The sequence below is a fragment of the Lepidochelys kempii genome, chromosome 1 (assembly GCF_965140265.1).
Source record: "Lepidochelys kempii isolate rLepKem1 chromosome 1, rLepKem1.hap2, whole genome shotgun sequence".
Classification (NCBI taxonomy): Eukaryota; Metazoa; Chordata; order Testudines; family Cheloniidae; genus Lepidochelys; species Lepidochelys kempii.
The window spans coordinates 346653412-346678352 of NC_133256.1; the positions used below are offsets into that span (position 1 = coordinate 346653412).

The 24941-nt window shown below is 44.9% G+C and overlaps 1 protein-coding gene across 7 annotated transcripts in view; it reads right to left on the bottom strand.

The window, feature by feature from the left end:
* Positions 1-13602, bottom strand: part of NRF1 (nuclear respiratory factor 1) — a 105702-nt gene extending 92100 nt beyond the window's left edge. For 6 of the 7 annotated variants that reach the window (XR_012156870.1, XM_073328932.1, XM_073328931.1 and 3 more), the window contains exon 1: positions 13441-13602. The gene's annotated coding sequence lies outside the window, so the exon portion shown is untranslated. Of the gene's footprint in view, positions 1-11678; positions 12204-13440 lie in introns of those variants that run through there. The other variant, XM_073328929.1, reaches the window with a different exon arrangement.
* Positions 13603-24941: the final 11339 nt, after the last annotated feature.

Consider the following 24941-nt stretch of genomic DNA (forward strand, 5'->3'; position numbering starts at 1 on the left):
CAATCTTGAGAGGAAACCAATATGATTCTACACAAAATCATTAGATAAAGTCACCTGTAGATTACTGCTATCTATTGCTGGAACTTCAACTGAATTTTTAAACGCCAGCAATAGAAAACTTGGTCTTACATTTATTTCATAACCATGCAATTTGTGACCAATTATTTTGTAGTTTAGCCTCTCAGTTTTAACAAAAAAAAGTCTAGGCGGAAAGCTCATGTGCAAAACATGAATATATGACAACTTCTACTCTAACAGAATCTCTTCACACTTCAGTATGTACAGAGATGACCTCATTGTAGTGCTCCACATAGTCATGCCAGACTCCTCCTACCAGAATTCTGGTCTCAATCCTCTGTGGGTCAGCAGCGACTAGGAGCAGTACAATAGGAAGTAGGCTGAGCCCTTTGGAAAACACACACATTCATGGTTCCCTGTAGCAACAGAACAAATGGTTCTGACTGGCTCCAAGGGGAATCCCATCCAGTTGTCAGCCTTGACTAGAAGGAGGATGGTGTAAGAGCAAGAAAAATAGAGGGAGGAAGATTGCAGATGTGAAGAAGCTCCTTTTCCCAAACTTCAGACAATAATCTGTAGAGGTGTACTTCAAAACTTGACATTAAACTACACTGTAAAACCCTCCACCACAGGATGAAATTCCCATTCAATATTCATGCATTTCTTTCACAAAACTACAAGTTTCATGTTATACATTTATGGGCCAGTCCGCCATCAATATGCCTAGACCATTACACACACTGATGAGAGAACACACGTTAGCTTTAAGAACTTTTATAAACACACAGTCTGATGCATTAAGGTAAAACAAGCACTCTACTCACAGATGATGCTTTTTCTAGGAGAATACATAATTCTTTACTTTTTACATTTTTGAAAAAGAATCATGCATATATTCCAATACAAAATAATTTCACTCTCAACTATGTATCCTTCAGTGAGTCATTCTAACCATTTGAATCAAGTTAAGAGTCATTTCTAGTTTATATAATTTTAACTAAAACACGAAGTGGTCTTTAAAAAATTGCTAACCCAATAAACATCACTGCTGAGAGATCTGTTATTTACTGATTGCTGAGAGCACTCTTGGCACAGTAGAAAGGCACAGTCCTTTCCCCAACAGGATTAGTCTAAAAGACAGAGTGCAGCCACAGCCAGCTGAATTAAGGTGCAAATGTTCCTGTTTTTAATCCTTTTTTATATAGAGAAGATTAGCGATTATGCTGGACTACCACCAAAAGGCATAATGGAAGTGTGTTTTAAGAAGGGATTTGAATGAGAGGGTGGCAATTCAGCACACTGTGGCCTAAACCAACATTTAAAGGTGTGCAGTTAGCATGCATTACCTAAACGTCTACTGTATAGCAAGCACAGTCTTTAACATGTGCTAAACTGGTTGAATGAAAGTCTAGACTCCCCTCTATGCATTAACAAAACCATTTTAGCGCAAGTTAAAGGCAGTGTGCCCTATAGGCACTAGCTGAATGCACCCCTATATTCTCACCCTACACACTACAGTAATAATCTTTGTACAAAATATGCCTTGTGAAGTATCATTTAAAAACTAATAACTCCCTGGTCAATAATACCAGGATGAAACGTATGTAGCAACATTGTGTGTGAAGTTATGAAATCCCCCCCCACACCCTGGATTATGTCAAAGGACCATGTTCCAACTCATGTAGCCCTGATTAGGTAGAACTGGTCAAGCAGGCCTGTCTTAAACAAAGGGATGGGTTTACACCTAAATCTGCATATAAGCTGTAAACACAGCCCTCAGACAACGAGAGGGGGAAGAAAAAGAAAGTCTGCATTTCAACATACATAGGTAGCAAACAACAGCAGAACTCCTTTTCCCCCACCAGACACCATGTCTCCTTGCTCTCAGCCGGAAAGAACTTTAGGGAACACTCTCAGGAAAATGCATTTCAAAGGGTGACTGAACTATAAAAGTGAGGGGCAAAAACACCCAAAGTTCTGTCTCCTTGTCTCTCTTTTCACCTAAGACGACAAAAGAAACAGCCGTTGGATCTTGGAAGCAGATCTGGACCTGAAACTTTGTCAGCAATGCTACTGAAAACCTGTGGTAAGAATTTCACCTTGAACCAAGTCTAGTTTGTTAAATTTAGTACTAGGATGCGTTTTATCTTTATCTGTCTTGTAGCCTTTTCTGACTTTCATGCCCTAATACTTGTACTTACTTAAAACCTCTCTCTTTGTAGTTAAATAAACTTGTTTTATTCTTTAAACTAATCCAGTGTTGTGAACTGTGTGGGTAACTTTAGGGTCCAAGGTATTGTATCTTGATCCCCATAGGGGGACAATGGATCTAATATATCTTGACTGTCCAAGAGAGGGCTTGACAGTGCTACACATGTTTTTGGAGAAAGATCTAAGGCTGGGAGGATCACCCTGCAAGTGTTAATCAAGGCTGCTGGAAGCCAGAGTGTGGCTGCTGTAATCAGAATTGCTGGACCAGGGCTGTGGCTATACATGGACACTCAGGATGCTGTTTGTGAGCAACTCATGTTGGGACCCACAGCAGCAAAGCACTGTGAGGCATGCCAGGTTGCAGGGTAGGCGGTGACAACCCCTCACTGGTCTGGACTGCACCCCAGAATGTCATAAACACATGCTAATTTTACATCTTTAAAGCCTAGGCCTAGTCCATGCATAGATTTTGTACCATATACCTATTGCAATTAGGGATGTGATTTAACAATAAAATACCGGTACAATCCCTAGTTTGGACATAGTTACATTGCTATGAAGTTGCTTTATACTGGTATAGTTTATTCACCTTACCGTATGGGAAAAAGCATCTTTATACCAGTATAACTGTATCCAAATTAGGGGGAATTGTACCACTTTAACTATACCAGTAGAGGTAAAGTGGTACAACTTGTGTGCAGAAAAGACGAACACTAGACAAGAGCGACTAATGAGTAATTGTTCCAGGCATAAGAATGGAAGATGAATACTAAGATAACAAGACAAAGTAGGAGCACCTGGAAGAATGATGTAGCTATGGCAATACACCTAGTAGGAAAAGATTTTCACAAAAGCACTGGGGCGGGGAGGGGCAACCACTGTTATTTTCCATCACTCACTCCCTACCCCCCAAAAATATAAGACAATGCTCTCAAAAATGTTTTCCTTAAAACTAGGTAAATCCCATAGACTGTCTATGGAGGATGGAAAAGAATGCACATAGGCTTCTAAAGCAGTGAACACACGTAGTAAGCCAGGATCTCACTCAACTGACACCATCTGCAAAAATAAGCAGGACACCAGATATAATGGACAACCTAATGTCTGTCAAGTTCACAGCTTTGTACCCTGGAATTTGCTGGTAACAAGTCATCAAAAAAGGCAGAAACTTTCATTGCAAACCAAATGTGACTAGGGCCAGAAGCTGAAGAATTTCAAGCAACGAGAGTATTGGACGTAGACATTGGCTTTTTTCTTTAAGTACTGATACAGTGATTTTTTTGTAAACTGGATTACGCTTCTACTGTGATAGCATATGATTTAATGTTGGACTACGCAAGTTTTAACCTACGCATAGATGATACCAGATTTTAAGCTACTGAAGTGATTTGTTAAAAAGATGAGGCATGGTTATAAATAATGTACAGCTGACCAACCATATGGCTGCTAATATTTTTCTCATGCTGCATGGATATATTTCAGCTCTCTGCTTGTGCAGGGATCCAGTTCAAATGTGAGTTTAAGGAGTGGTATTCCACCAGAGTTGAAACTTTCTTTGCTCCTGGAGAACATTTGGCATTAACCCAGTCAGACCATGGTGATGTACAGTTCAAACTCACCTTAAGTCATTACCCAATTGAGGCTTTACTTGGTTTAAGCATACTGAAATACAGATAAGGCTCCCATGAGAAGTCACTAAACATTAGTGTCTCCGTGAAATATGACCATACATTTGGTGTGTTGGAATTACTGGTATACAAACTGCAGCGGCAAATAAGAACACATATTGTATACCTAACCTTTCACACATTATCCCTGTCCCGCAAAATCCTCACTCAAAATAAATGTTTCCTATTATAAGGGCATAGTCTTACAAACATCACAGGAGCAGACTGTAAACTCCTCATGGAAGAGACATGTCTTACAGCTTGTCTACATGGAGACACTCAGGAAAGTTAATCCAAATTAGTTTTTAAAGTTCATCAGTTAAAACTTCTGAATAAACTACACTGCATTAAGGCCACTTCAATTCTGAATGAGTGTGTCCACACCAGGGTTTAATGTGATTAAACTAATCCACTTTAAATTAATAACTTCAGTTTATTCAGATTAATTTTCATGTGTGCTCTCATATAGACAAGCTCTTATTAATTCATATGCAAGCATAGCTATGGTGCTGCAGAAACATTCAGGGCTTGAAAAACGCACTCATCAAGCAAAAAGTGGGCTGAATAGGGCCTGAAACCTGAGGGCTCTTTCACTGAAAGGGAGGAAGGAGGATGTGAGGAGCAGAGTATCTGGAGCTACACTTCCTTTAAGAGGAAGGGTTGGTGCACAGAAGACCTCCTGTATGCCCAAGAAGACAGCAGTAGCAGAAGTAGTAGAGGAGCTGGCAAAGACAGAGGAGACAAAAATTAATTTATGGGGAGCAGAACTGATTTATGCTCCATTCCCATAAAAAAATGTTGCAATGTAAATTAAATGTGCATAATTTGTGGCTTTGCAAATGTTTTGACCCAGGTTAGTAGGCACTGGGGAAGTTTTGCAAGCCCTAGAAATCATAATAGAGTTTGATTACTTTAATGAGATGATTATGCAACACAGTGGGAGGGAATAAGATTCCCTTTTGGATTTGACTGTATTTTACTCATTCACTTAAGCTGCAAGGTAGAATGGAGGGATAGTTCAGTGGTTTGAGCATTGGCCTGCTAAATCCAGGGTTGTGAGTTCAATCCTTGAGGGGGCCATTTAGGAATCTGGGGCAAAAATTGGTGATTGGTCCTGCTTTGAGCAGCGGGTTGGACTAAATTACCTCCTGAGGTCCCTTCCAACCCTGATCTCAGCAATTCTGAATGTAAATTAGTACATATATATTTCTAAATTAGTTAATGGAACTGACGTCCATTGCATTATGCAACCACAATAAAAAAACTGTACAATTAAATGAAAGTTAAACATCCAAGTCTCTCGCATCAATTCTTAACTTGGGAGTAAATCAGTTTCTTACTATTTATATACTAGTCACACGCAGCAAGTGAAGTAAATAAATGACCTCTCTCTCTGATATACAATCATCACTAGAAGCAAAAGGTAGATCAATAATCTAAGAAACCATTTTAATGGGAAAGCAGAGCCTCAGAGCCTAGCAGAGCAGAATACACTTCAATGGAGTCTCTGGTCCTTACCGAGGATACACCTGGTTTTACACTTCAGTACACAGATACATACTCCACTGCCCACTGAAGGCAGATTTACTCCTAAGAAAGGGACGAAGTATGAAAATTGGAAAGAAAATAAATAGGAAAAGTTGGACTTTTCAATCCTACACAGCAGATGTCCTCATGGAACACACCTCCATGTTTTCAGACCTTACTGGTACAGGGGAAAAATTTATTTTAGGGCTGTCAAGCAATTAAAAAAATTGTGATTAATCACGCAATTAAAAAAATTAACTGTGATTAATCGCACTGTTAAACAATAGAATACCATTTATTTAAATATTTTTTGATATTTTCTACATTTTCAAATTTATAGATTTTCAATTACAACAGAATACAAAGTGTGCAGTGCTTACTTTATATTTATTTTTGTTTACAAATATTTGCACTGTAAAAAAAATAGTATATTTCAATTCACCTAATACAAGTATTGTAGGCGCAATCTCTTTAGCATGAAAGTTGAACTTACAAGTGTAGAATTATGTATAAAAAATAACTGCATTCAAAAATAAAATGTAAAACTTTAGAACCTTCAAGTCCACTCAGTCCTACTTCAGCCAATCACTCAGACAAACAAGTTTGGTTACAATTTCCAGGAGATAATGCTGCCCACGTCTTCTTTACGATGTCACCTGAAAGTGAGAACAGGTGTTTGCACGACACTGTTGTAGCCGGCATTGCAAGATATTTATGTGCCAGACGTCCTAAAGATTCATGTCTCTTCATACTTCAACCACTATTCCAGAACACGAGTCCATGCTGATGATGGGTTCTGCTCGATAACGATCCAAAGTAGAGCGGACCAACGCATGTGCATTTTCATCATCTGAGTCAGATGTCACCAGCAGAAGGTTGATTTTCGTTTTTTGGTGGTTCGGGTTCTGTAGTTTCCACATCGGAGTGTTGCTCTTTTAAGACTTCTGAAAGCATTCTCTACACCTCATCCCTCTCAGATTTTGGAAGGCACTTCAGATTCTTAAACCTTGGGTCGAGTGCTGTATCTATCCTTAGAAATCTCACATTGGTACCTTCTTTGTGTTTTGTCAAATCTGTAGTGAAAGTGTTCTTAAAATGAACATGTGCTGAGTCATCATCCGAGACTGCTATAACATGAAATATAGGGCAGAATGCGGCTAAAACAGAACAGGAGACATACAATTCTCCCCCAAGGAGTTCAGTCACAAATTTAATTAACACATTTATTTTTTTTAACGAGCATCATCAGCATGGAAGCATGTCCTCTGGAACGGTGGCCGAAGCAAGAAGGGGCATATGAATGTTTAGCATATCTGGCATGTAAATACCTTGCAATGCCAGCTACAAAACTGCCATGCTTGTTCTCACTTTCAGGTGACATTGTAAATAAGCAGCAGTCGGCAGTACCTTAAATGTAAACAAACTTGTTTGTCTTAGCAATTGGCTGAACAACAATTATATTGTTTTGTTTTTGAGTGGTTATGTAACAAAAAAAAAATCTACATTTGTAAATTACACTTTTACAATAAAGAGATTGCACTGTGCTACCTGTATGTAGTGAATTTAAAAATACTATTTCTTTTATTTATCATTTTTACAGTGCAAATATTTGTAATAAAAAATAATATAAAGTGAGCACTGTACACTTTGTAGTCTGTGTTGTAACAGAAATCAATATATATGAAAATGTAGAAAGACATCCAAAAAGATTTAATAAATTTCAATTGGTATTCTATTGTTTAACAATGCAATTAATCGCGATTAATTTTTTTAATCACAGTTAATTTTTTTGAGTTAATCGCATGAGTTATCTGCAATTAATCGACAGCCCTATTTTATCTGTATTACAGGAGTGACCAGAGACCAAATCTGAATTGGATCCCCGCTCTTCCCACTCCCATTGACCTTGATGCTGTAACAAAAATATAGTCCCTGTTCCAAGCTCATATAAAGTCTGTAAAACAAGAGATATTTCTTAAAGTTTGACGAAAGGCTGCTCCATGGCAGAAAAACTGGTCAGGTTTACAGAAAACTAGATCCTTTACAGAAAACTTCGGGGTATTATGTAGCCATTTATATTTTACTATTAAGTGTTCTTGGCCCAGTACATGAACAGATTACTCCTGGGAGCATTCTGCGCCAAAAAATTAAAATTTTTAGAAATTCTGTGCCAAAAAAAATGTTTTGTGCAAAATTCTGCAAATTTTGTCAAAATAACACTACATAAATTACCAAAATAACAAACTGGCATAATTATTTCAAAATACCTGTCAGCAAGTATGTCTGTAACAATACAGACAGATACAAAAAGTCCCCCAGGAGCAGAGTGTTAAAGAAACCCCTTTGATAACCCAGTTCCTGGTTCTCTGCCTCCTTCCCCCTGCCCCAGAGCCAAGCCAGGGGGCCAGACACCCACACCCCTCAAAACCCCCCTCCAGCCAATACACCCGAATCCCCTTCCTCCCCCAGAGCCCAGCTGCAGGGCCCCCCAGCCAAGATACCCACCGACACACCCTCCCCCGCAAAGCCAAGGAATCCAGAGGGAGAAACAGCCTGATGCTCGCCCCCAGACTTGGACAGTTTCCTGCACGCCACCCTCTCCTTCCCTCAGGGCTAGCTGGGAACTGCAGCCACCAGAACCCTCTAGCTCCCTCCCACTCCCCCTGGCAGTGTCTTCTATGTGCGGGCTGGGCTCTGCCTGGTCCAGCAGCCCCTAGTGGCACCTATCAGAGTAGCAGCCGTGTTAATCTGTATTCGCAAAAAGAAAAGGAGGACTTGTGGCACCTTAGAGACTAACAAATGTATTTGAGCATAAGCTTTCGTGAGCTACAGCTCACTTCCTCAGATGCATTCAGTGCGGAAAATACAGTGAGGAGATTTATATACATAGAGAACATGAAACAATGGGTGTTACCATACACACTGTAACGAGAGTGATCACTTAAGGTGAGCTATTACCAGCAGGAGAGCACGGGGGCGGGGGGACCAACACCTTTTGTAGTGATAATCAAGGTGGGCCATTTCCAGCAGTTGACAAGAACGTCTGAGGAACAGTTGGGGGTAGAGGGGGGGAATAAATATGGGGAAATAGTTTTACTTTGTGTAATGACCCATCCCCTCCCAGTCTCTATTCAAGCCTAAAGCTTCACGAAAGCTTATGCTCAAATAAAATTTGTTAGTCTCTAAGGTGCCACAAGTACTCCTTTTCTTTTTGTGAAGTCTTAATGGAAGAGACGGGAAAAGTCATTTGGAAACTGAAACGGATAAGGACTTAAATACGTAACATTCATGAAAACTAATCCAATTTCACAACAGATCTTAAATCGGAATTTCTGTCAAAATCTTTAGTTATTTTCTCTTAACTGAATGCTACTACAGTACTTAAAACTTGTAAGCTGTCCTTTACTGAATGCTATAAGATGTTGCCATGATATGCATGGGTTTGTTTTAATGCATAGAAGATGAAGAGCAACTCGCTGTTAAGAATACAGTATTAGCTACATATGATTACACAACTCAAAGAAAATGGCAGACACACAAAGTAAAATAAGCATTTGAACTCTTTAGTGGGTTTTGGAACTTTAAATGCACTTAAACTGATATTGTAGAAGTAATAAGTGGTTGTGTCCAAGGGCATGAGTAATGTTTAATTTTAAAATATAAGCACATGTTCCTCATTTATGTGTTAACTTTAAAAACACAGAAATAGTCCAAAAGAAATATTAGAGGGTGAAACATATTCCAGTGAAGCGCAGAAGGGTCTATGTACCACTTAAGTTCTTAATACAGAGGGCCTTAAGCAGTTCACAGGGCTTTGAGCAGGCCCTCCACAGTGGGATGAATTTCACCTAAAATTTGCAGAGAAGCATATAATACAGCAACACAGCTCTGGAAACAACATGAGCTCATGGTATGGAGAGTAAATTAACCTGGTAGGGCTGAAAGCCTCTCACTGCTTACATTGCTATGCAATTTACTGTAACCACTTCTAATTTTAACCAAATATGTGTAACTGCTATTTATTGAACAGCTAATGAAGTTCACCACAGGAAAGCTGAGTAAGCTGCAACAAATATTTGACTCAAATAACTATGGACAAAATAACTATGGGAGTTACAGCAACATAGCTACACCACCGCAGCCGTGATAGTGTAAGCCCATTGTACAGACACACACTACAGCAGTGGTTCTCAAACTTTTGTACTGTTGACCTCTTTCACGTAACAAGCCTCTGAGTGCAACCCCCCTTATATATTAAAAACATTTTAAAATATATTTAACACCATTATAAATGTTGGAGGCAAAGTGGGGTTTGGGATGGAGGCTGACAGCTTGCGACCCCCCATGTAATAACCTCGCGACCCCCTGAGGGGTCCCAACCCCCAGTTTGAGAACCCCTGCACTACAGCAATGGAAGGGCAAAACCTGCATCCACATTGGAAGCACTTTATTGGTACACAAGGACAGCTATGCTGGCAAAGTGCTCCTTGTGTAGATCTGGCCTGAGGCCACTTTACACCTGAATGAGAGCATCCCATAGTGGTTTAATAATGTGCTTTCACTTTCACATCTTTAACTAATTCATCTTAACTTTCCTGAGTGACACTGTGTGGATGCTTCCTTTGTGAGATGAGCCTTTGGATGTTCACTTGAAGACTGGTTCTGATTTTGCAGAGTAGCAATATTTTAAACACTCATGCAATACTCCAAGCAAAGTCAGGTATACAGAGTACATGCATGCATAAGTTATCTACAGTCAAATGCTTACAAAACATCTGTAGCAAATGAGCAGTGTTTAACAGGAACCCTGCCTCGTTCTCTGTATATCCTGTAAGAGTGCAACAGGCCATACATATTTCATAAAATGTAAACATTATTCCAATCTATGAAGCTACACAGCCTGATGCACATGTTAACATACAATAAGTGAAGCAGGGCTCTCCTTGTCTTGACTTATTCATGATGGATGTATAGAGAGACAAGAGTCCATAGGAGCTCTTGCCTTATGCACTGCACTTATTGTATATATGGCATAAACTGTGGTTTACAGCATTACATGTAGCTACACTTGTGGAAAAAAGTATGGTTACATGGGAAATAGTATATGATCATATAATTAGAGACTACACCACAATGCACACCCACAGTGTTGAGGTTTGATGGCAAATATACTTTGGTGTTTCCTGACTTGAGAGCATCACTGTAGACCCTTTTCTTTCTCTTTTATTTTTGGTTGGTTTTTATTCCCAACCCTATCCTGGGTTAAATGTAAAATTCTAGTGCATTCAGGAGATGAATTACATCTAGACTTCAAAGGGATTATTTCCCGGCATCAGGCCTTTAAAAATGAATGTAAAGGTTTTAAAAAATGAGCCACTATAATGCTGGAGCAATATGTTGATGAATTAGAGTTATAGCTGATGTAAAGGTGAACACAATCAGTCATGAGGTCAGATAATAAATGTTTGGTATAAGCAAACCACTAAAAACACACATGATTGCAGTCACCATAATACCTAAAATATTCCCACTAACGGAAAACCTGGCAGGAGAAGTGATCAGACAATTCTGGTTGGAACAGCAGGAAGACTGCTGTATTAAAATAAAAAAAAGAACGGTAAGTGCTGCCCCGAGTAAATCAGAGTCAATCGTCAAGAACTGATGATGGAGGCCATAATGGGTGAAACAAAGAGCAAAGGAGATTACAAGATTAGTGTATCCAAAGGTGCATCTCCCTACATACTGAAAGTGAAATTACTAGTAGTTATAATAAAAAAATCAGGGACCCTGCATGAATGAAGGAAGGAAGTATTTTGAGTCTAATACGCTTGTCTTGTAACTAAAGACTTAAATTCCCCCTTTGAATACATTATACAAGAAAATTCTGGTTGAATGATTTAGGCTGTATTTTGTCCCACAAACCATACAGTGGCTCCAAAACAAGATCTTGGCCACAAAATACTCACATGCACCCTCTTTACAAAAAGAGGACGTGAGTTACTGGAACTGCCTTCCTAATTTCCAGAAGTGGGAAAGGACTAGACCTACCTGCAAAGCAATCAGTACCGAGGAGCAAACACATTACTGCACTAGCCAATGCTAGATATTGGGGGTGGGGGTGGGGGTGGGTGGAAGGAGGCTGGAAAAGGTAAACACACATCCTCGTACATAAGGGTTACTGCATTCCCCACTATCAGCCACTCTTTCTGAGTGCACTGAGGATCCTGTCTCTTGCCACTCGAGTGCAATACCCACCCGTGCAGTTCATGCAACACATGCTTTTGCCCGCTTCTGAACCCAACCATCCTTTCTCCATTCCTTGGAAGTGGAAGAGTCAGAGCCCAGACCTGTCCCCATAATTCACTCCAAAGAACAGCAGAACTTGCTCAAGATAGGGGGAAAAAGAAAGCTCCTTCAGGTGTCACCTCACATTTACAGCAGTGGTTAAGATCCAGGAGCATAAGTCCTCCACTCGCCCCCTAATGCCAGCTCGCTTCTTGAATGAAGGAGTAAGTCCCTCCAGACTCACTCCTTCCCCTTTCCCATTAGCTATTAGCACCCTTCTCCCATGGGGGCAGAGAGGAGAAACACCTTCCAGCCCTCTTCCCTAGATTGCCAGGGGTGTCAGTCACATCCCATTGGAATGGGGAACAACCCCCTTTATTTTCCCCATCCCAGAACTGGGGGTCACAGGCAGGGATCCTGCTCCCCAGAGGGGTGGCAGATTGACCCCTCTCCCCACCCCTGGATAGAAGGGGGGGTCACAGGCAGGGATCCTGCTCCCCAGAGGGGTGGCAGATCAGCCCCTCTCCCCACCCTTGGAAAGAAGACGTGGGGTCACAGGCAGAGATCCTGCTCCCCAGAGGGGAGGCAGATTGACCCCTCTCCCCACCCCTGGATAGAAGGGGAGGGGTGTCACAGGCAGGGATCCTGCTCCCCAGAGGGGTGGCAGATTGGCCCCTCTCCCCACCCCTAGATAGAAGGGGTGGGGGTTACAGGCAGGGATCCTGCTCCCCAGAGGGGTGGCAGATTGGCCCCTCTCCCCACCCCTAGATAGAAGGGGTGGGGGTTACAGGCAGGGATCCTGCTCCCCAGAGGGGTGGCAGATCGGCCCCTCTCCCCACCCCTGGATAGAAGGGGTGGGGGTTACAGGCAGGGATCCTGCTCCCCAGAGGGGTGGCAGATCGGCCCCTCTCCCCACCCCTGGATAGAAAGGGGGGTGGGTCACAGGCAGGGATCCTGCTCCCCAGAGGGGTGGCAGATCAGCCCCTCTCCCCACCCTTGGATAGAAGGGGTGGGGGTTACAGGCAGGGATCCTGCTCCCCAGAGGGGTGGCAGATCGGCCCCTCTCCCCACCCCTGGATAGAAGGGGGGCCACAGGCAGGGATCCTGCTCCCCAGAGGGGTGGCAGATCGGCCCCTCTCCCCACCCTTGGATAGAAGGGGTGGGGGTCACAGGCAGGGATCCTGCTCCCCAGCGGGGTGGGCGAGCAGCCCCTCTCCCCACCCTTGGATAGAAGGGGTGGGGGTTACAGGCAGGGATCCTGCTCCCCAGAGGGGTGGCAGATCGGCCCCTCTCCCCACCCCTGGATAGAAGGGGTGGGGGTCACAGGCAGGGATCCTGCTCCCCAGCGGGGTGGGCGAGCAGCCCCCCCCTTCCCTCGCCTCCCGGCAGCAGCGCCCAGGTCACCCCACGGAGGAAGGGGGGGGCGCGAAGGATCCCGCCCGCGCCTTTCCCTCAGCCCACCCCTCCCACAGCCGAGCGCGGGGAGACCACCCCGGGGCAGGGGGGTCCAGCCCCCCCGCCGCCGCCGCCGCCGCCGCCTCCCCAGCCCGGGCCTAGCGCGGCCTGCGCCTCCCCGAGGTGGGAGTTGGGCCGGGACCCGGCCGGGCCGGGAGAGGCCGAGCCGGCGGCGCGGGCTCCGGAGCGGGGTGCCTGGGCAGCCGGCGGGGGCCCCGCGTTGCTGCGGCTGCGCCGGGGCTGGAGGAGCTGGGAGATTGCGCGGTAGGACACTCACCTCAGAGCGGCTGCGCTGCAGCGGGCCTGCGCCGTGGAGCCACTGCCAGGCGGCGGCCGGGGAGGGAGCCGAGCGGGGACACGGCGCGGCTCGCCCTGAGCCGCCGCAATGGCGAGCGAGCGAGAGGCGGGCACCAGCAGCAGCAGCAGGAGGAGGCCGAGGACGCGTGACGTCACGGGCCGGCGCCGCCGCCATGATGAGGAGGGCACGGCCCAGCATGGCATTAGGAGGGATGTGGTGGGGGGGGGGAGGTGCCGGCCGGCGCCATGTTTGGGAGGTCGGGGGCCTACAGTGAAAGGGGAGAATTAAGGGGGCGCTGGGCGCCATGTTTGGGAGGTCGGGGGCCTGTCGCGATGAGAAAAGGGGGGGAAGGAGCGCCATCTTAGGCAGGTCAAGCCCCCAGCTTGATAAGCGGGGGAAAGGGGAGCTGGACCCTATGGGCTTCATCTGAAGACCTCGGAAATCAGTAGAAAGAGACCTGTGGATTTCCAAGGGCTTGGGCTCAGGCTTCACAGTGGGAAGGGCAGAGCAGGGGCCCTGCTGTGAGGGGTATGGACCATTGGGTGCTGGGGTGGAGGAGAGGCATGGACCACTGGGTGCTGTGATAGAGGGTATGGACCATTGGGTGCTGGGGTGGAGGAGAGGCATGGACCACTGGGTGCTGTGATAGAGGGTATGGACCATTGGGTGCTGGGGTGGAGGAGAGGCATGGACCACTGGGTGCTGTGATAGAGGGTATGGACCATTGGGTGCTGGGGTGGAGGAGAGGCATGGACCACTGGGTGCTGTGATAGAGGGTATGGACCATTGGGTGCTGGGGTGGAGGAGAGGCATGGACCACTGGGTGCTGTGATAGAGGGTATGGACCATTGGGTGCTGGGGTGGAGGAGAGGCATGGACCACTGGGTGCTGTGATAGAGGGTATGGACCATTGGGTGCTGGGGTGGAGGAGAGGCATGGACCACTGGGTGCTGTGATAGAGGGTATGGACCATTGGGTGCTGGGGTGGAGGAGAGGCATGGACCACTGGGTGCTGTGATAGAGGGTATGGACCATTGGGTGCTGGGGTGGAGGAGGGGTATAGGCCACTGGGTGCTGTGGCGGGACAGACAGGGCCTAGTAGTGAAGAGTATGGGCCATTGGGTGCTATGGTGGGAAGGAGAGGGCCACAGAATTTTGAAATGAGAAAACTACCATCAGGCACATGCAAGCACATTAGGAAAGCCGAAGCCCTACAGAGAGGATGCGGGCCACTGGATGCCATGTTGGGAAGGGCTGTGCCATGCTAGCAAGGAACTATGATTGCTGTGTTAGCAAGGGCTGACTCAAGTTCTCAGTCCTTATCTCCAAGGCACTCCATGCCCCGTGTCCAGGATATCAAAAATACTGCCTAAAGTTCTGGGGAAGGCTGTGATAGACATGTGCACTCCTTGGGCACACTGTAACTTTCAACAATAAGGGTAAAGCTCACCAGTGCAGGAAACAGAACTTTCTGAGGGTCCAGTCTGAGACTGTGGAATAAACTCCTCAAATAACTAAGGAGCATCACAAACCTCACCACCTTCCTCTCCACGTCCAAGGGGCATTTCTTTGATCTTGCTTTCTCTAACATAAATACATAGTAGCGTGTATATTTAATTTAAACAAAAATCTAGAACCTTACTAAAACAATTCACTCCAGTGTACATGCTTCTTCCCCTCGAGGAAAAAATGGTTACTTACCTATATTGTAGCATAGGAACTTAAGAATGGCCATACTGCAGTGGTTCTCAAACTAGGGCCGCCGCTTGTTCAGGGAAAGCCCTTGGCGGGCTGGGCCACTTTGTTTACCTGCCGCGTCCGCAGGTTCGGCCGATCGCGACTCCCACTGGCCACGGTTCGCTGTCCCCAGCCAATGGGGGCTGCAGGAAGGGCAGCCAGCACATCCCTCGGCCCGCGCCATTTCCTGCAGCCCCCATTGGCCTGGAGCGGCGAACCGCAGCCAGTGGGAGCCGCGATTGGCCGAACCTGCGGACGCGGCAGGTAAACAAACCAGCCTGGCCTGCCAGGGGCTTTCCCTGAACAAGCGGTGGCCCTAGTTTGAGAACCACTGCCATACTGGGTCAGACCAATGACCCATCTAAGCCAGTATCATGTCTTCCAACAGTGGCCAGTGCTAGATGCTTCAAAGGGAATGAACAGAACAGGACAAGCATCAAATGATTCTCCCCTATTGTCCAGTCCCAGCATCTGGAAGTCAGAGGCTCAGGGACACCCAGAGCATGGGTTTGCATCCCTGATCGATTTGGCTAATAGCCACTGGTGGACCTATCTTCCATGCATTTATCTAATTCTTTTTTTAATCCATTTATAGTTTTGGCCTTCACAACATTCCCTGGCAATGAGTTCCACAGGTTGACTGTGCATTGTGTGAAGAAGTACTTCTTTTTGTTTATTTTAAATCTGCTGCCTATTAATTTCATCAGGTGACCCCTGGTTCCTGTGTTATGAGACGAGGTAAATAACACTTCCTTATTCACGTTCTCCACACCATTCATGATTATATAGACCTCTAGCATATTCCCCATGTCACCTCTTTTCCAAGCTCAACGATCCCAGTCTTTTTAATCTTGGCTCATACAGAAGCTGTTCCATACTCTAATCATTTTGGTTGCCCTTCTCTGTGCTTTTTCCATTTCTAATACAGCTTTTTTGAAATGGGGTGACCAGAAATGCATGCAATATTCAAGGTGGAAGTATACCATGGATTTATATAGTGGCATTATGATATTTTTCTGTTTTATTATCTAACCCTTTCCTATGGTTACTAACATTCTGTTAGCTTTTTTGACCACGACTGCACATTGAGCAGGTGTTTTCAGAGAACTATCCACAATGACTCCAAGACCTCTTTCTTGAGTGGTAACAGCTAATTTAGACCCCCCCCTCATTTTGTATGTAGAGTTAGGATTATGTTTTCCAATATGCACTACTTTGCATTTATCAACATTGAATTTCAGCTCCCATTTTGTTGCCCAGTCACCTAGTTTTGCAAGATCCCTCTGTAACTCTTCGCAGTCTGCTTTGGACTTAACCACCTTGAGTAATTTTGTATCATCTGAAAATTTTGCCACCTCACTGTTTACCCCTTTTTCTAGATCATTTATGAATATGTTGAACAACACTGGTCCCAGTACAGAGCCCAGGGGGACACTGCTATTTATCTTTATCCATTCTGAAAACTACCATTTATTCCTATCCTTTGATTCCTGTATTTTAACCAGTTACTGATCCGTGAGAGGACCTTCCTTCTTATCCCATGAATTTGCTTAAGAGCCTTTGGTGAGAGACCTTGTCAAAGGCTTTCTGAAAGTCTAAAAGTACATTATATCAACAGGATCACCCTTGTCCTTGTGCTTGTGGACCCCCTCAATGAATTCTAATAGATTGGTGAGGCATGCTTTCTCTTTACAAAAGCCGCATTGACTCTTCCCCAACCATATTGTGTTCATCTATGCATCTGATAATTCTTTATTGTAGTTTCAACCAGTTTGTCCACTACTGAAGTTAGGCTTACAGGCCTATAATTGCCAAGATCACCTCTGGAACCTTTTTTAAAAATTGGTGTCACATTAGCTATCCTCCAGTCATCTGGTACAGAAGCTAATTTAAATGATTGATAGGTTACATATCACAGTTTATAGTTCTGCAATTTCATATTTGAGTTCCTTCAAAACTCTTGGGTGAATACCATCTGATCCTGGTGGTTTATTACTGTTTAATTTATCAGTTTGTTCCAAAACCTCCTCTAATGACACCTCAATCTGGGACACGTCCTCAGATTTGTCACCTAAAAAGAATGGCTCCGGTGTGGGAATCTCCCTCACGTTCTCTGCTGTGAAGACCAATGCAACGAATCCCCAACTTGCTTGGCTTGGGTTAGCCCCAAAGGACATAAAAGTTTGCTTATTATAGAAGCTTCTATTACCTTTTGAACTTAAAATTGCACCTCATTTGTGTATGTATGTTTCTGGCTTTAATCTCTTTATTTCTTCTCTTAGTTAATAAAGCTTTAGTTAGTGTATTACAGGATTGACCACAGGCGTTGTCTCTCATTTGAGATCTGAGTAAAATTGACCTGAGTAAATGAGTGGTCCTTTAGGACTGGCAATAAACTGAATATTGCTGTGATCTTTGGTGTAAAGTGACCATCTATCATATAGTCCAGCTTGCCTGGGTGGCAAGATAGACTAAAATGCCCAGAGGACTGTCTCTGACTCCATCATAAGAGTGTTAAAGTGCTTTAGGAGTTCACACTTTTTACTGGGTTGATGAGCTCCCCCTACTTCCACATGCCACTGTGTGCAGATATAAAAGGCAGGGCTTCCCTTAGTCCCTCTCAGTTCCTTCTTGCTGGAACTCCAATGTAGAGGGGCAGGAGAGTGGGTTGTGGCATTGACTTGTGCAACATATCTCAAAGAACAACAGTTACTGAACAAGTTAGTAACCGTTTTTTTCTTCTTTGAGTGATTGCACATGTGCATTCTACTCTTGGTGACTCACAAGCCATAAAATAGGAGACGGGATTAGAGTCTATTTCAATAAAGATTGGAGAACAACCCATCCAACTCTGGCATCATCCCTGGAGTCCTGAGCCACAGCATAGTGGGCAGCAAATGTGTGGACCAAGAACCAGTTACCACTCTACAAATGTGTCCAATTGGAAATGTGCCAGAAAGGCTGCCAAGACCGACTGTGACCTTGTCAAATGAGCAGTGACTCTGCTAGACGGAGTGACGTTGGCCAAGTCACAGAACATGCATATACAGGAGGTGATCCAGTAAGAAATTCTGTGGGTGGAGACTGACTGTCCTCTTATTCTGTCCACCACTGCTATGAACAGCTGGGATGATTTATGGAAGTGCTTGGTTTTGTCTATGTAGAATTCTAGAAGGACCCTCAAATGGCAAGTCCTGCATAGTATTCTGGACTTCATAGAGGAGACCAGAAGACTGTAACCAGGATGATAGGATGTTAGTGATCAATGGCTCCATGTCTAGTTGGCAGCCGGTATCAAGTGGAGTGCCCCAAGGGTCGGTCCTGGGGCCGGTTTTATTCAATATCTTCATAAATGATCTGGAGGATGGTGTGGATTGCACTCTCAGCAAATTTGCAGATGATACTAAACTGGGAGGAGTGGTAGATACGCTGGAGGGGAGGGATAGGATACAGAAGGACCTAGACCAATTGGAAGATTGGGCCAAAAGGAATCTGATGAGGTTCAATAAGGATAAGTGCAGGGTGCTGCACTTAGGACGGAAGAACCCAATGCACAGCTACAGACTAGGGACCGAATGGCTAGGCAGCAGTTCTGCAGAAAAGGACCTAGGGGTGACAGTGGACGAGAAGCTGGATATGAGTCAGCAGTGTGCCCTTGTTGCCAAGAAGGCCAATGGCATTTTGGGATGTATAAGTAGGGGCATAGCGAGCAGATCGAGGGACGTGATCGTTCCCCTCTATTCGACATTGGTGAGGCCTCATCTGGAGTACTGTGTCCAGTTTTGGGCCCCACACTTCAAGAAGGATGTGGATAAATTGGAGAGAGTCCAGCGAAGGGCAACAAAAATGATTAGGGGACTGGAACACATGAGTTATGAGGAGAGGCTGAGGGAGCTGGGATTGTTTAGCCTGCAGAAGAGAAGAATGAGGGGGGATTTGATAGCTGCTTTCAACTACCTGAAAGGGGGTTCCAAAGAGGATGGCTCTAGACTGTTCTCAATGGTAGCAGATGACAGAACGAGGAGTAATGGTCTCAAGTTGCAGTGGGGGAGGTTTAGATTGGATATTAGGAAAAACTTTTTCACTAAGAGGGTGGTGAAACACTGGAATGCGTTACCTAGGGAGGTGGTAGAATCTCCTTCCTTAGAGGTTTTTAAGGTCAGGCTTGACAAAGCCCTGGCTGGGATGATTTAACTGGGAATTGGTCCTGCTTTGAGCAGGGGGTTGGACTAGATGACCTTCTGGGGTCCCTTCCAACCCTGATATTCTATGATTCTATGATTCTATGGAAGCCATGGTTCAAGCTGCCGAGTCTGCTGCATCCTGCCCCATCTGTAGTGAAGTTCTCGCAACCAGGCTGCTCTCATTGACCAGGGAAGTGAGCTACTGCCTAATGTTCTGTATATTTCTTCACACAACGCACAGTCAACCTGTGGAACTCTTTGCCAGAGGATGTTGTGAAGGCCAAGACTATAACAGGGTCAAAAAAGAACTAGATAAATTCATGGAGGATAGGTCCATCAATGGCTATTAGCCAGGATGGTGTCCCTAGCCTCTGTTTGCCAGAATCTGGGACAGGGAATGGATCACTTGATGATTACCTGTTCCATCCATTCCCTCTGGGGCACCTGGTATTGGCCACTGTCAGAAGACGGGATACTGGGCTAGATGGACCTTTGGTCTGACCCAGTATGGCCGCTCTTATGTTCTGTGGGGAAGTAGATCTCTGAATTTCTCTGCGGAGCCCCATACATTAAAATTGTACAGCCCCAGCAAAGCCTGTTGGTTAGCAATACGCAGATGTCAACACCCTGTTGAATAAATCTTCCTGCCAAATAAATTTAGCTTCTTAGTGTCTTTATATTTGGGGGTGGCAGCCTGGTGCTCTTGTTGCTCTCTCTCATTAGCCGCTGTCATGACTAACGAGCCCGGTGGTGGATGAGTATAAAGGTACTCAAAACCTTGGGAGGGTACATAGTATTTTCTTTCTGCCCTTTTTGAGGTGGGAGGCAATGAAGATGCTATAAAGCCCTTATAGGCCCTAGTATTACCTCATTAATTGGCAGAGCTATCCTGGAGGCACCCACAGATGGCAAGGTGTCAAGGTGAGGACTCCCTGACTTTCTTGATCTGTATGCCCCAGTCTGCGGCCACTTTCTTTAGCAACTCCTGATAAACTTTTAAATCATCAGGAGAGGGTGAAGTTGCCCTGGACAAAACAACTTCATCGGGAGGGGACGAAGAGGAAGCCAAGACTGGAAAGGGCAGAATTTCTTCTACAGGTATTGCTCTGGTTCTTGGTGCTCGGTACTGGACTCTGGAGACAGAACTGCCCACTGCATATACTCTGCCCTTCTAGAGGACGGCGCCAAGTAGGCACAGTGAGGGAAAGATTGGAAGATGGAGGAATCCCCAAGGATTCCAAAATGGCCACTGATATGGAGCTGAACACCACTGGCCTGGTCACATTCCCATGGCGGTTTCAATTGAAGGGTCGTGGTGGTAGGCTGGGAGAGACGATTTATGAGGAGACCAGCGGGTCCCATTTCCAGCTTGTGAGACATAAGATTCCACTTCCAAATCACATAGTCATAAAATAAAATACAAGAGACTCCCTGCCTCAAACAGCTTGTAATCTAAATAGGAATAAAGACATGAGAGGGGCATATAAAACATAAATGGGGGGGAGGGGTCAAAAGTAATAAACATGGGTACACTATCAGCTTTGCAGTAGAAGTGTGGTTTAAGAATGAACTTGAAGGAGGACAGGATAATGATTATGCAAATTTGTTTGGGAATTTTGTTCCACACATAAGGGACAGCATAAAGGTGTTTGTGGGGAAAATCGGTAAGTGAACAGAAAAGGCTGCCATCACCAGTGAAGCAAAGAGCATGGGTCATGATGTGCTGAGACAAGTTCTTATCTATCACTTGTCCTATAAACACTTGTAGATGGAATCTGGACATGAAGTGAGCCTGGACATGAAGGCATAAGCAAATTCCAAATTTGCAATCTGCAGAGGAAAATATCTATGGTAATGATTTTAAACTTATATAACACATTTTGTCTCTAATGGTCCTGGGAGCTAAGTTGGATTAAAAAAACAATTAGGTGCCGTTAGACTGGATAGAATAAAATTTATAAGGGATATAAACCCTCTTGCTTCAGAAAACCAGTCTTCCAATAACTGCCGTGGAGTCAGAAAGAAATTTTCTCCATGGGCATGTCAGTGCCTAAATGCCCAATAGGAAAGCTTTTACAACTTTCTCTGAAGCATCTGGTACTGACCACTAGTCCCATCCAGTATGGTGATTTTTATGTTCCTGTGACCTCAGAGCACTTTATAAATCAATATACAGACTATACACTGGGATCATTTCAGCCACTAACTGAAATGCTGCTACGTCTGGAATGAAACACGGCAACTTTTCAGCAGCACCCAGCAATACTAACTAACCAGTTAGGCCAGAAAATGAAGACTACACTATAGTCAAGTGAAACCACAGGTGCATTTTAAGTATGCAAAATGAACTTAACTGAAGGTATATCTTCACTGCAGAGTTAATCTGAGTGCTGGGCACTTGAGTCTTAGCACCCAGTTAGCCTAGCTCAGGTGTGAGTATTCACACTGCATAGTCCTACTCGAGTTGCTGCATCCACACTCATGTGAGGTACTAAGATTTCTAGGGTCACACCCTGAAGGTCTTACCTCTGCTCAGCTTGCAGTGTATGGTGAGAGAACTTGTCTGTCCTTTCTAGGCTCCTGTGCGGAAGTGGGCTTAGCCTACCAGCTCAGTAAAGCAAATCACTTCTGGCTTGGCCTGCTTTAGATGTCTGTCTGTGGCTTCCATTCCAGCCAGTCACAGGGCATGGATCCAACTCAGGATAATGAGCTGTTCCAAATGTTGGCATTACTGCAACTCTCGTTTCAGAACCAGGAGGTAGAAACAAGGCATGAGAAATGGTGGAGGGTATTTTGACAGCCGCTTGGCACTCTGAGCAGAGGGCAGCGTGGCTTGCTAAGGAGATCACACAGGTTGCATGCAGACAAGGAGCAGTGGAAACTGTGAATGCAAGTTTTAATAGCTGTGAAGTCCCCCTTTGCTGACCAGTGGTTCTGGAGCAGGGCTAGAAGCTCGGCATGCTGGTACTACATCATCATTAAGACCTGAGATGACCAGCAGTGGACCCAGAACTTCTGCACGGAGAAGGCCACATTTCTTTGAGGAACTTGCTCCCCACCTTTCAGTGCCAGGACATGCAGCTGAGACAGGCCATACTAGTCCAGAAGCAGATTTACTATTACTATCTGGAAGTTGGCTACCCCAGACAGCTGCAGGTCTGTTGCTGGTCAATTTGGCATTGGCAAGTGAACCGTCGGTGCTGTGGGGATGGCGGTGCTGTGGGGATGGATGTTTGCAAGACAATTATTGCTGTGGTTCACCCAAGTGTGGTGAAGATTGATAATGGCCCAGAAATAAATTTGAGCAAATGAGCTTCCCGAACTGTCTTGGGGCCACTGGGGACACATATGTCCATTGTGTGCCCCCTCCCCCATCCAAGATGCTTATAAGTTTGTAAATCAAAAAGGATACTACTCACTACTTATGTGAGTTAATCATGGAAGGAGAATCATAGACACCAATATGGGAAGCAGGGATAGGGTGCATGATACCAGTGTATTTCAGAGAGCTGATGTTTTCAAATTTGGACAAGTGGGACTTTATTTCCACCCTCCAATATGACTATCAAGGGCGGCGGTGGGGAGGGGGAGAGGGAAGGTCTGTGTCCATTGTTGTTTTGGGAGACCCAGCCAACTCTCTGCTGCCCTGGCTCATGAAGCCCTGGCCTGATGTGAGAACACCTGGAAGAAGGTTTCATAGTTGTAAGATGGTGGTAGAATGTACATTTGTCCAACAGAACGCAAGGTGGCATTGCCTACAAAACTGGTTGGCTGCCAGTGCATGTAATGCCCTTCAGGTCACTGGGAGATGCTATGCACTATACAATACATGTGAAGAGAAGAGGGCGTACGTTGGCCAAGAATAGATTCATGACTGGGCTGGCTTACAGGCTTGGTATAAACCGTCAGAAAGTGCCCCTCTGATAACTGGATTGGATCCAGGTGAGTGAGGGTAGAAATGGATGCCTTGTATTTCCACATCCTTGGTTTGGAGGGGAAAATGGGAAAAAGGGATAAAGTGAGCACAATGTTAGGGTGGTGTAGCAGTTTATCAATTCTATGTATTAATCTGAGATTATATTACAATCTTTGCATTGAAGTTCCTGGCTCTCTCTGTTGTTGTAAGGGCTATCCACACCTTGGTGTCAGCCTCTGGCCAGCTGGCAGGATAACGTCCCAGATGCTATCTCCTCTGTTCCAGTGGTGTGGAAGCACAGGAGAAGTGTAGAACTGTTGCCAGTTGTGCAGCCTCTGTGCAATGTGGGGTTTAAAATTTGAACCAGTGACTTCCACTGTAGAAAAAGAGAGGAGGGTTGATGGCAAGATAATATTGCTCGGGAGGAACTGGAGAACTAGCAGCACCAAGTTAATTAGCCTACAGCCACAGTGCAAAATGGATGGGTTACCAGCATGAGAATAAGCAGCACTTAGGGTTTAGTCTATAGACCTAGAAAGGCCAGCTAGCATGGGCTGACAGTATACCAAAATTGGGTGAGAAGTTTTTGTGTGGATGAGAGATGAATTTGGACAACGCCTGAATCAGAGCCCAGGTCAGCTGTGCAGTGAAGACATAACCATACCCTAAAGTAGAATTTGATTAGGTCGCTGGTAAGAGATTAGCACCACTGTTCCCGCTAAGCTGTGCACGTGTGCCTGCACACACTGATCCTAAACCCCGCGCACACGGCGAAATGTCGCACGCACAAAAATTTGCACAGAAGCACAACTATTTGCACAGAAGAATTTTTGTGTGTACACGGCCTGTCAAAAATTAGAGGGAACATTGGTTAGCACCTGCCATGGAATTTTAATGATTACAAATGAGCAAGGATTTGGTGGTAGATCTCATCCAATAGAAAACATCATCAGAAGGCTGACTCTGCCCTCCAATCAGTCCATGATGTCAACATCCATCACCCACTTGTTTCAAACAAGCACCTTCGTACTTTCTCCGATACTGCCCCTCATACTTGGGAAAAGCTCCCCATGAACATCTGCAAAAGTAAATCATTGTCTTCCTTCAAAACCCTCCTTACAACTCTCCTTTGCCAGGAGGCCCACAAAAACTTGACAACGGTTGTGCTGCTGTTGTGCTAAAACCACTCCCGATCATGCTGACCTATATTGTCTCATTGTTTCCTTGTACCCCCCCATCAATTTACTTGTATCCATCTGGTGTCTCTTATCTTCTACTTAGATTGTAAGCTCTTTGGGGCAGGGTCTGTCTTTCAGGTCTGTGTTTATACAGCATCTAACACAATGGAGGTCTCGTCCATGAATGGGGCTCCTAGGTGCTACAATAATACAAATAAATAATACCAGAATAGCACCTCTTAACACTGCACTGTGTCATTGGCTCAGGGATGATGAGTCAAGGAAGGGGTATCACTGTCAACCTGCTGAACTACCAAAACCACATACACTAAGGCCTTGTCCACATTAGATTTTTGGGGAGAAATTACCCATCATTGCATTAGTACCATTGCAATTCCTCTGGTGGCAACAATGGCAGGCGCACTGCTATAGACAGGGTACCAGCATTTACTGACATTTTCAGCA